Genomic DNA, 12442 nt, shown 5'->3' with positions numbered 1-12442 from the left:
GGTTATAACGGTTACGTATACAAATGGAGTTTTAAATAGGAAATCTATGGATGTCTGTTTTTGTTAATTTTAACTATGGGTTGCCTTCATCCCCTCTTTCCTCAATATCTGTCTGTTTTTGTTACTTTTAGCTATGGGTAGCCTTCATCCCCTCTTTCCTCAATATCTGTCTGTTTTTGTTAATTTTAGCTATGGGTTGCCTTCATCCCCTCTTTCCTCAATATCTGTCTGTTTTTGTTAATTTTAGCTATGGGTTGCCTTCATCCCCTCTTTCCTCAATATCTGTCTGTTTTTGTTAATTTTAGCTATGGGTTGCCTTCATCCCCTCTTTCCTCAATATCTGTCTGTTTTTGTTAATTTTAGCTATGAGTTGCCTTCATCCCCTCTTTCCTCAATATCTGTCTGTTTTTGTTAATTTTAGCTATGGGTTGCCTTCATCCCCTCTTTCCTCAATATCTGTCTGTTTTTGTTAATTTTAGCTATGGGTTGCCTTCATCCCCTCTTTCCTCAATATCTCTCTGTTTTTGTTAATTTTAGCTATGGGTTGCCTTCATCCCCTCTTTCCTAAATCTGTCTGTTTTTGTCAATTTTAGCTATGGTTGCCTTCATCCCCTCTTTCCTCAATATCTGTCTGTTTTTGTTACTTTTAACTATGGGTTGCCTTCATCCCCTCTTTCCTTTACATATGTCTGTTTTTGGTAATTTTAGCTATGGGTTGCTTTCATCCCCTCTTTTCTCAATATCTGTGTTTGTAGGAATACGAATTGGAATAGTTGTTTTCAGTTCTTTCATTCTCATCTTTATTTTTACATTGATCGTTAATATGCTTTTTTAAGTACATTTTTTATTTATTTTCTTTCTGTGTTATAAAATTCAACGATCCAAAACCGTGTCTCAGATTTTTCCTATTGTATTTCATTCTCTCATAAATCTTCAATAAAGTTTTCAACATCAATTAAATTCAATTGGGTATAAAATTTGTTCTATTGACGTTTTTTTGAAATCTGAGACACAATTTTGGAGGTCAAACTGTGTTATACAAGAATCTATAAAATATTTTGGGATGCTATGAAGGACAAAGACGCTAAATTCATTCAAGTGTGGACATCACAATATAGCAACTAATTACATAATAATTAATTGTGTAATAATTATGTCACAATGAAATTATCACAATTTGAAAGATTAATCTTTCTTCTTTCTTTTGGTACCTCATTTATAAAATATAAAGAAGAATGAAATGAATTACATCAGTTTAAAGTTGTCTGATTGGGAATAAAAAAATCTTTGTATTGTGCTACCTTAAGTAAGGAAATAAGGAAAAACTCCATTCAACAATTAGTCAAAATATGTATCTGCTAATTACACTTAACGTCAATAGGGGAAATCATAAAAACTATGTTGATTGGATTATCATTACCAATGTGTACGCAAGAGTAGTTGCATTTTCACCTTTTCTTCACAAGGACATGTCTGTATTAAGTCCAGAATATAATAGTTGTTTTCCATTCGTTATATCATTTTGCCATTTGTTAAGGGACTTTTCATTCGAATTCTTCATGGAGTTCCGTTTATTGGGGTTTTTGATTTTTAACTTTTATCAAACTCAAACGAAACTTTGTCATTTCATACATGAGTCAATCGAAATTGTGGTTAGCAAGTTCACATTATCTCATTAATAAAACATGATATTGTTCACAAATTTTATCATAAAACCATCGGCTGTTCATTTAGACTTTGAAGTATAATGCATGGTTGTTATTTTGTTAATTTCTTTGACAATCATTTTCACCAGAACATGACGTTTACGATTCTCTTGGTGAAGTTATGATAGCTACATATTTCCTCGGAAATCTGTGTGCTTAAAATTGTTTATATTATGAAATCAATTCAATTTCCAATCAGTTTATATCTAAATAATTTCAAATAGTTGAGTAAATAAACTCATCAAAGATATCAGTACTAAATTTAGTATATACGCCAGACGCGCGTTTCGTCTACAAAAGACTCATCAGTGACGCTTGAATCCAAAAAAGTTAAAAGTACGAAGTTGAAGAGCATTGAGGACCAAACTTCCTAAAAGTCCAAATACAGCTAAGGTAATCTATGCCTGAGGTAGAAAATCTTTAGTATTTCAAAAAATTTCAAAATTTGTAAACAGTAAATGTATAGATATAACCATATCAAGATCAATTCATGTCAACAGAAAAAGCTGACTACTGGGCTGGTGATACCCTCGGGAAAATAAATCTCCACCAGCAGTGGCATCGACCCAGTGGTTGTAAATAAACTCATCATAGATATCAGGACTAAATTTAGTATATACGCCAGACGCGCGTTTCGTCTACAAAAGCCTCATCAGTGACGCTCGAATTCAAAAAAGTTTAAAAGGCCAAATAAAGTACGAAGTTGAAGAGAATTTAGGACCAAAATTCCTAAAAGTTTTGCCAAATACAGCTAAGGTAATCTATGCCTGAGTAGAAAATCCTTAGTATTTCAAAAAATTCCAAAATTTGTAAACAGTAAATGTATGAATATAACCATATCAATGAGAATTCATGTCAACACAAAAAGCTGACTACATAGACCAGTATTTATTAATAATTAAAGGAGTAGGTCCGGTAAGGACCGATTTTGGCTTCAAATTTCAGTTTCATCTGACGAAAGATTTTGACCACTTTTTAAACACTTAAGTGTCTATTTCATATGATGCAATTAATTTATGTGAAAGATTTTAACTTATTTAGTCATTAAAAACGATCCGATTGAGGCTCAAATATGAGAAATCTACCAAATATGCGAAAAAATGTCACTTTTCAGATGGTTTTTGTCAAAAACGAAAGTGGCCGCATCCGTGTTCATCCTCAATCTTTATATATGTTATGTATTATCATCAAATACAACTTCCATTTCAATATTTTGGATGAACACGAATGCGGCCACTTTCGTTTTACACGGAAACTGTCTAAAATTGAACTAAAATGCTGGAATTGTGAAGATTTCAGTAATTTAGCATGAATTAAGGGTGCTAGTTCTCAATATATGTGCATTGTATTGTCAAAAAGAGCCCATATTTATGTAGCAGAACCTTACTACTATCCAATAAATGACTAAAAGTTTACATTTTAACAATTTTGTAAAACTGCTATATTTTGGGGCCAAAATGGGGTCTTACTGGACCTACTCCTTTACCAAATATACAATATTATATATAAATCACAATGACAACACTACCTTAAGCATAAAAGCATATGAGCATATTAAAGCTTTGTAAATGAAGTAATGACATTACTAACTAAAAGTTCATGACGGCTGCATTTGACTTTTGTTACATGATTGTTTTTTTGTTTGAAACTATTCATAATAACCATTTACAAAAAAAAATAATTGACCAGTTTCAATGTCCTTTAGGTAATCTGTACTCCAAAACTCAGCACCGGAATATTTGAATATTTGAATTTCAATTCATTCAGCAACTATTTCCACAACTTGTTTTGTTGTCCTTGAATTTACTTAGATACGGTTTTCACGTTTCATTTTCTCTTCTCACGGCATCAGCGAGTACATGAATATTAAATTCTTCGTCTTGACATTTTTAGAAATTAATGAAATCATATTTATACATGTACCTGCCAAATAGAATTTTTATTAGTTGATGAAGTTACAATGGGGTTTAGAAAGAATCGATGTGAATGCATTTGTTGAAATATGAGATTGTTTGTATCAATTTAGTCAGGAAAATGCTGGAATAATGCTAGAAATATCCTGTAATCCCTCTCCCAAAAAAGACAGTTGAAATCATTTCATATATTTTGTTCTTTTTCCAGTTAGCTCCTGAGATAATTCAAAAGTGTATTTATCTCGTAAGCAGAAACTAATTTCTTCGTCTTTTAGCCATGGATTTTCTTTTGCAATATCCTGAGTGGAATTTTTAGAAATATTTATATTAACAACTCCCATTGGTTCAGGAGAAATTTTATCATCATCGCCATTTCCACAAAATAAGTTCCATGTAATGCAACAAATAGTCACTAATGCGATGAAACCTCCAAATCCAACGGCAAGGCCAATGATGACAGAAAGTGGTAGACCCTTCTACAAAAAAAGAATGAACATACTTTTTATTATATCTATCATTTCGTAAGGAACACAATTAATAATTAAATGCGTCCGAAGTGCTTTTCTGAATTAACCTTCATCAGGAACGCTCAAAGCCAAACATTTGATATCCAAAGATGTATAAGTACCGAACCAACACAATGGACAATTTTAGAAAAGTTTGTTAATATGTATTAGTTTTTGTTTTTGTTTTTAATTATAAGTCATGACTTGAATCAGACTGTTTATTTTTGAAATGTTGAACACATTGTTTTCCCGGGGCTTTTTAACAGAGTCCTGAACGTTTTAGATAGACACATATAATATAATTAAGGATTTGTTATTTGTGAAAAAGACATCATTTTTTCCACTTAGCGAAAAGTAAAACTACAAAAATACTGAACTCCGAGGAAAATTCAAAACGGAATGTCCGTAATCAAATGGCAAAATCAAAAGCTCAAACACATTAAACAAATGGATATCAGCTGTCATATTTCTGACTTGAGACAGGTATTTTTAGAAAATGGTGGATTAAACCTGGTTGTATATCTAGCTAAACCGCTAATTGGTATGACAGTTACATAAAATTCCATTATATTGACAACGATGTGTGAATAAAACGAGCAAACATAAAAGGTAAAATTGTCAAAACGGGAGAACAGCAGTCAACATTTTTTATAATCTAAATCACTATGAAAACAAGCAAATACGAAACAAAGAAGCACAAAAAGTCATATAGACAAAGCACATTAGCAAAACTGAAAGGCAAAAAAACTAAAATTTACAATAGCATATAACATGATAACACAATGACGGAGTGCATAAGTACAGAGCCACGTAATATGTAACAAAGAAATACAAAATGGCATACAAAGCATACAAATTAGTGTACCATAATAATAGTCTTTTATTTAGAAGCAATACAGCTTATAGAATTTACATATACAAGTATAATAGCATCAGTGAATAATTACATACATGTTTTATTATTACAAACAGTTTGTATCAATGGCGGAGAATGACAACAAATAATATAAATAATGAAATATGAGTATAATATTATGAATAACGAATCTTATCAGCTAAATAAAGGTATTTACCTAGATTGTTAAGCTCTTTGATGTTATGAACAGACAATAATTGTACAAGTTTGTAACTAGATGGTTTTTTCCAATAAAATGGTTTTATATATGTTTTCCTTATATCAGAATATTTCTCACATACTAAAATATAATGGTATTCATCTTCAATCATGTTTTTATCACACATATTACATAATCTGTTTTCTCTTTCAATATTACAAAATCTACCAGTTTCAATGTTAAGGCAGTGTGCAGACAATCTATATCTACTAATATATGGCTTAAAAACATAGTTTACAGGTTTTTGTAGGTAAAATTGTAGAGTATCTGGATTGTGTAAATATCTATAAAAAAATACACTTTGATGACTCATTGAAAAAAGCATTCATTTCACTGACAAAACTACCTTTCATTCTATTAACAATTTCTAGCAAAAAATGATCAACATTAATAACATTTTGGTGTAACCATACATCTTGACAACCATAACGAAATAATATGTTTCTTATTTCACATGCCCAATTTTGTTTGTCACGAGGTTTTAATATCGATCTTTCTAACATTTCTTGGTAGCAAGATTGTAAAATACAGTTATCTGTTTTCAATAATTTAAACCAATATCTAAGCATTCTGCAATATCTCTCTATGTACAATGGATATCTACCCAATTCACTATATACCATATAAGTAACAGTAGTTGTTTTGACTTTCAATATACGTTTTAAAACACTTAAGTGAACTTTCTCAATATTTTCGGCTTTGTGATGTCCCCAGACTTCACAACTATAATTTAATATACTAGATACATATGTGTCAAAAAGAGATAACATAGTTTCATGGTTAAAACAATCATCATATATTTTACTATATAAACTAAATAATGCTTTTCTACCCTGATTTGCTAACATTTTCTGTGTATGTACAAAGTTACCATTGTATTTAAAAAGGAGACCAAGATATGTAAATTCATCACATAATTCAATATCAACACCATTTAAGTACCATTTTTCAGTCGCTTTAACGAGGCCTCTATTTCTAAACACAACAATTTTGATTTTAGACAAGTTAATATCCAAATCATACTCTCTAGAATATATGTCTACACTGTCTATCATTTTTTGTAAACCATCAATAGTTTCACTAAAAAGAACTGTATCATCTGCATACATTAGCAAATATAAATTGAGCATCTTTAACTCATATGACTGACAACCTTGGCTTAAAAGTTCATTTTCAATGTCATTAATATACAAAGAATATAAAAAAGGAGATAATGATTCTCCTTGCATCAAACCAACATTACTTTGGAAGAAATTTGAAAAATTTCCTTCCAGTTTAATACAACATTTAATTTTGGCATACATAGATTTAATAACAGTTAATAAGTTTCCACTTATACCACATCTGATTAATCTTAACCACAATTTGAAATGAGACACACTATCAAACGCTTTTTTATAGTCTATGAAACAACAATAAAATCGTTTTCCACTTCGCAAAGACTTAGAAATTAGAGAATGGAGTGCGAAGATGGCGTCAGTTGTTCCATAACCCGGTTTAAATCCAAACTGTGCATCGGTTATTATATTGTGTTTTTCGCTCCATTTGGTAAGCCTGGTGTTAATAATTGATGTGCACAGTTTACCCACATGTGATACAAGAGAAATACCACGATAGTTGCCAGGGTCGTCTACTGGTCCTTTTTTGAAAACTGGTATTATAATGTTGTTTACCCATATTTCTGGAAAATCGCCAGCACTCAATATACGGTTAAACAGTTTACACAATACTGGTTTGATAAAGTTTCTGCTCGTTAATAAATATTCGTTCATAATATTGTCATATCCAGTGGATTTATCACGTTTTAAATATTTAATAGAAGTGTCAAGTTCCAAGTCTGTGAAAGAAGAGTCTAATTCTTCATATACGACCTCTGGGATTGAATCACTATGATGATCCTCTGTGGTGACATCTTTTGAAATCAGGTTTTTAAAATGTTTTTCAAATTCTTCTACAGTAAGCGTATGGGTAATAGTTTTTTTGCACTTTTTAAATTTCCTGTAAAATCATTTAGGGTTATTTTTACATAATTTAGATAACATATCACCCTGCTGGTTTTTATATTGTCTTTTCAGTTGATTTTCCAATCGTTTGTATCTTTGTTTGGCTAAATTAAAACGTAGTCTATTTTCATTCGACCGGTATCTATTAAAATCCACCATAGCTCGTAAATAGTCTCTGTATAAACTTTTACATTCGTCTGTAAACCACGGTTTATCATCTTTTTGGTCACGTGTTTTACTACTTGTAGGGCAGGAGTCACAATGTTTTTTGTATTTCACTTCTGACTTTGTGTATTGCTCGAATATATCTTTCAAAAGTTTATTCAATTCTTCCACGCAACAATCAATATCGCTAATTTCGTCTATATTTGTGAGTAAGTGTTCAAATTGTTGAGCGTTCAACAATAAACTGTCTCTGATTTGATCTTCGCACCCCTCGTTCCATTTAAAAATATCACAAACATGGTTAATACAATTACACTGGTCTTTATTAACAACATTATCAGTAAGATTAAAATCAACTTCTAGTGGTGCATGACAAGAGAAATGATTAAACGATCCAACAGAAAAACTATTAATAACATTGAACATACTATTCTGTGAAATTAACATATAGTCTATTACACTACACCCATTCTTATTGTTAAATGTTATTTTCTGACTTTCTTTACCAAATCTTCCATTACAAATACGTAGCCCAGAGTTTTTACATAACTGCAAGATGCGTTGGCCAAAATTATTAGGTGGTTTGATATCTTCCGATTGTCTGTTTAAAAATACATCATCATTTACATAATTAATGAAAGAAATGTTGTCTTGTAATTGTTTGTCTATTACATCACCTGTTATGTTGTCGGGTTCTTGACCTACGCGACTGTTTAGATCACCTATAACGGCCACATTACCTGTTACTGAACATTTCTATATGTTCTTGTAGGTTATCAAATACATCTATGTCATATTTACGATAGTACACATTTTTATATGGAGGCATATATATAGAACAAATATATAAATCGGTATTATCACACAAAATACTTTTATCAATTTTGAACCAAATCATACAATCAACACAGCTCTTTACAAATGTAATAAAAGGGTTTAACCATTTTTTATAAAACACAATAACACCTCCCCCGTTACTTTTTTTCCTGACTATGTATTCTTTTTCATAACCCAATAAGTCGAATTCTTCTGGACATTTTACCCAACATTCATTTAAACACAATATATCAAATTTGTTTACCATCTGTAGGAATTCTTTATCTTTAAGTTTTCTCAATAAACCTTTTGAAATATTCCATGAACATAACTTAAGTAATGCATTGATGTGAGACTTGGGTTTTTTACTGTTTTCTTTGAAATCAAACTCCGAATACCCCTATCCTTGCCATAGGTTGCCGTTTACATATAACTTATCTCCAACTAGATAAGCCTTGTTTTTGTTTTTGCGCTCTTCAAGCATTTTCGGAATAAGTTTTTTCCTTTTTTCTAATACATCTTTTGGATAATGCGGACTGATACCATAATTTGTGTCCTTCAAGCGACTTGAAACACTGCGAACGTACTCGCGGTCAGACATTTCACAAAATTTAACAACAATCGGCCCAGGTTTAGTAGCCTCCGCACTTGGTTTTCCTAATCGATATGCTCGTTCCAGCTTTATTTTTGTTTTAGCATCTTTTATCGCAAGTTTCTTCTCACAAAAGTCTAAAATCGTTTCCACACAAATTTCGTCGTCTATAGGCTGTACAGTTTTACCTTTTTGTCCCGTTGCACCCCCCTTTTCTTCATCGTGTACCACTACTTTTTCGAACTTTTCTTCTATTGCAAAAAACAGCAGATTTTGTTGCAAACTTTGTGACTCTATAGATTCTATCTTATCACGAACAATTTTATTGTCTGTTTTTGTTGACTCGATACCATTACTTAGGTAGTCTACTTTTGTCTTGAGAGCTGTATGTTCGTCTTTTACGTCTGATAAGAACTGAACGCTTTGCTCAAGATAACCGATTCTATCTTTGCAGTTTGAAATTTCACTATCCATCTGTTTATGTTTTGTGTCTATTTTATCTAAACGGCTTTCTATTTTATCAAGGGTGTTTAGTTTTAATTCAACTCTTCCTATACGCTCACATATCTCTTTTAACAAAGTACATGTATCAATCTCGACAGAATCAGGGTGCTGTGCGTGTTGCATTGTGAAGGGTGGTGGTGGGTACGGTAAAACGTTTTGATAAGGTTGAATCCCAGGATTTGGTGAGCTGGTCATTGGTGTTGTGTATCGCAATCCTTGAACTGAGTTATTCATTGTAAAGTTTTGATCGGTGACTGAACTGTTGTCACTTGTAGTGTTAAAACATACCTTGTTATTCTCGGTTTTGTTAGTACATTGTCTTTTGTCCATTAGCCCTGACTGATCCGAAGAAGAAGAAGAAGAAGAAGAAGAAGAAAACTCATATTTATACTTTTTTCCTCGCCTTGGATTCTTATGTTTTCTTCTCGGCATCTCAACATGATGTTTTCGATCACAATTAGTTCATTTTACACATATGAATACGGATATAATCCTAATATTTACACATTTTATTTTTTCAATTTTAAATTCACAGCCATTTTCACTGACACAATGACGGGATACTTTAACACGTTATTAATTAAGATGATAAACAACGTAGGTATCCAGAGTTATTTGAAAAACTTGACAAAAGCCTAAAGGCTGCACTTTGCAAAAACAGTTTTTGCTCCAACCACGCCTCTTTTGGGAGATATATGATGTTCAAAGATATTAAATTTTGTTTACATACGGGTTCTTTTATATGATCTTTATGTTTCATCTCATAGAGACATAACTTGGAAATGTAACCAGCATAAAAACATATTGTTTCGGTGAAAATTGAATTCTAAAGTAGACACAAAATGAAAATAGGGGTAGTACAAAATTTTAGTACAAGTTTGAACTCTAAAAAAAAATATACCGCATAGCCCTATGTTATGAACTTTGAAATTGTACTGAATAAATATGAATTTTCCATTCTTGGATATAATTTTTAAGACATGTCATAGTAAAAGTGGCACAGTTTTAGTCACAAAGGGAGTACTTATGGGAAATTGCATCGTCTATATTCATAGAAATTCAACCTCAAGTATTCTGCGTTTGAGATGTGCCAGAGTAGGTTTTTGGTTGCCAGTGCAATCCACTTTATAAAGGGTTTCGTTAACAAGACACAGTAGTATTCAATTTAAAGCCACTTCATTTTTGCATTCATTTTACTTTCCTATTTACAATATTTCCTATTATTCAGGCAAACACAAATGCAGATATACCAATGTATTTTACTTTTTTCGCTACTGTTAGTTCGTCTTGATTTTGTATAAATGTGTTGAATTTATTTACATTGTATGTAGACTTTCCACTCGCTTCAACACGGCCACCAATCCAACTAAGTCATACACAAATAATATGAAAGCAATTGCGTTAATCTGACTTCCGAGTATGCAGTAGAAGTAATTAACAAACATTCACAAGGTAAGACACCTATTTATATCATAAACTTTATATTTTTTTTTAAAAACGAGAATGTCATTCGACCCTTTATTTTGTTTTCCTTCATATGTTATCACAACTTTGTTGTACATTGAGTAGTATTTTTACTTCAGCTTTTCTACCGGTGAATAACGATACAATGTGCACGAAATTCTTACCGACATCTTATGTTATTTGTTAATAAGACACGCTATGTATGAGTACTGGTACATTTATTGATCGGTGTAATATATAGATTAATTATAGAAAGCAAAACACTTTATAATTGTACTAATTATCAAATTATCGCAACAAAATTGAAAATGTATGGTTAAGAAGGACCATGTATGACTTAAAAGTAACGAGTATGATTAAGAAAGGGATATTTTAGTAACGAACATGATGATGTTCTTTTACACAATTTCAATGTTAATTATGAATCATTTCATTAGGTGGATGCGCTCGACTTCTATTTTAGTTGACTGGGATTGCCAGTTTTCTTACCGAAAACCGGAATGTTTACTGGAAGCCTTCAACAAGAAAAGAAAACTCATAGTCGAAAACTGAGCTAGCAAAACAATCCATTTTATTTAATGAAAAACGCAGATCAAAACTATTTGCCTGGAAATGCAAATAATTATTGTACGCATCTATATATAAATTCTGTATATAACTTTTGGACTATTTTCAATCTCGGTCTATTTCTGAAATTTATTCTTACATACTTTTGATTTTTTAACCCTTTATGCTAACATTGCCTATGTAAATTTTAAAATTGATTGTATGCACATTGAACGACAAATTTATGTGAGGTTGAAAATTTTCTGACGTCAGACACTCAATTCAATGAATGTGTTTGTAGATAGATGTTTTTGTTTTCTGTTAAATTGTTCCTTTTAAAATTGTTATACAATGATGACTGATAGTGGAATTAACTATTTGTGGATTCTTATAAATTCTATATACAACTTTTGGACTATTTTCAATCTCGGTCCATTTCTGATATTTATTCTTACATACTTTTGATTTATTAACCCTACATGCTAACATTGTCTATGTAAATTTTAAAATTGTTTGCATGCACATTGAACGACAAATGTATGTGACGTATAAAAACATTTTCTGAACTCAGACACACAAATCAATGAATGTATTTGTAGATAGATGATTTTGTGTTCTGTTAAATTGTCCCTTTTAAAATTGTTATACGATGATGACTGATGTACCCATGTTTTGAATATTTTATTTATTGTGTCTGTTTAGTTTACGCATCAATGTAAATATAACGGAATTTGACGAGACTTTCATCAAAGTGAGAGGGTAAGTGCTATAAAACCAGGTTTAATCCACCATTTTCTACATTTAAAAAAGCCTGTACCAAGTCAGGAATATGACAGTTCTTGTCCAATCGTTTTTGATGCGTTTTGTTATTTGATTTTGCCATGTGATTATGGACTTTCCGAATTGATTTTCCTCTTAGTTCAGTATTTTGTGATCTTACTTTTTGCTATTTATCGTTATAAACAAGTTAGCAACCTGCATATCATATATAAATATTCTCTTCCTAAATTCATTAAATGAAGTCATCGAAGTTTCACAGCTTCTAACAATCTAATAACAATGTTTACAAAAATAAGAATACTCGCTCGGAATAGTAAATAACCTCTCAACCA

This window comes from Mytilus galloprovincialis, chromosome 2 (assembly GCF_965363235.1).
Source record: "Mytilus galloprovincialis chromosome 2, xbMytGall1.hap1.1, whole genome shotgun sequence".
NCBI classification, from domain to species: Eukaryota; Metazoa; Mollusca; class Bivalvia; order Mytilida; family Mytilidae; genus Mytilus; species Mytilus galloprovincialis.
Note: the sequence above shows the minus strand (reverse complement) of the source record.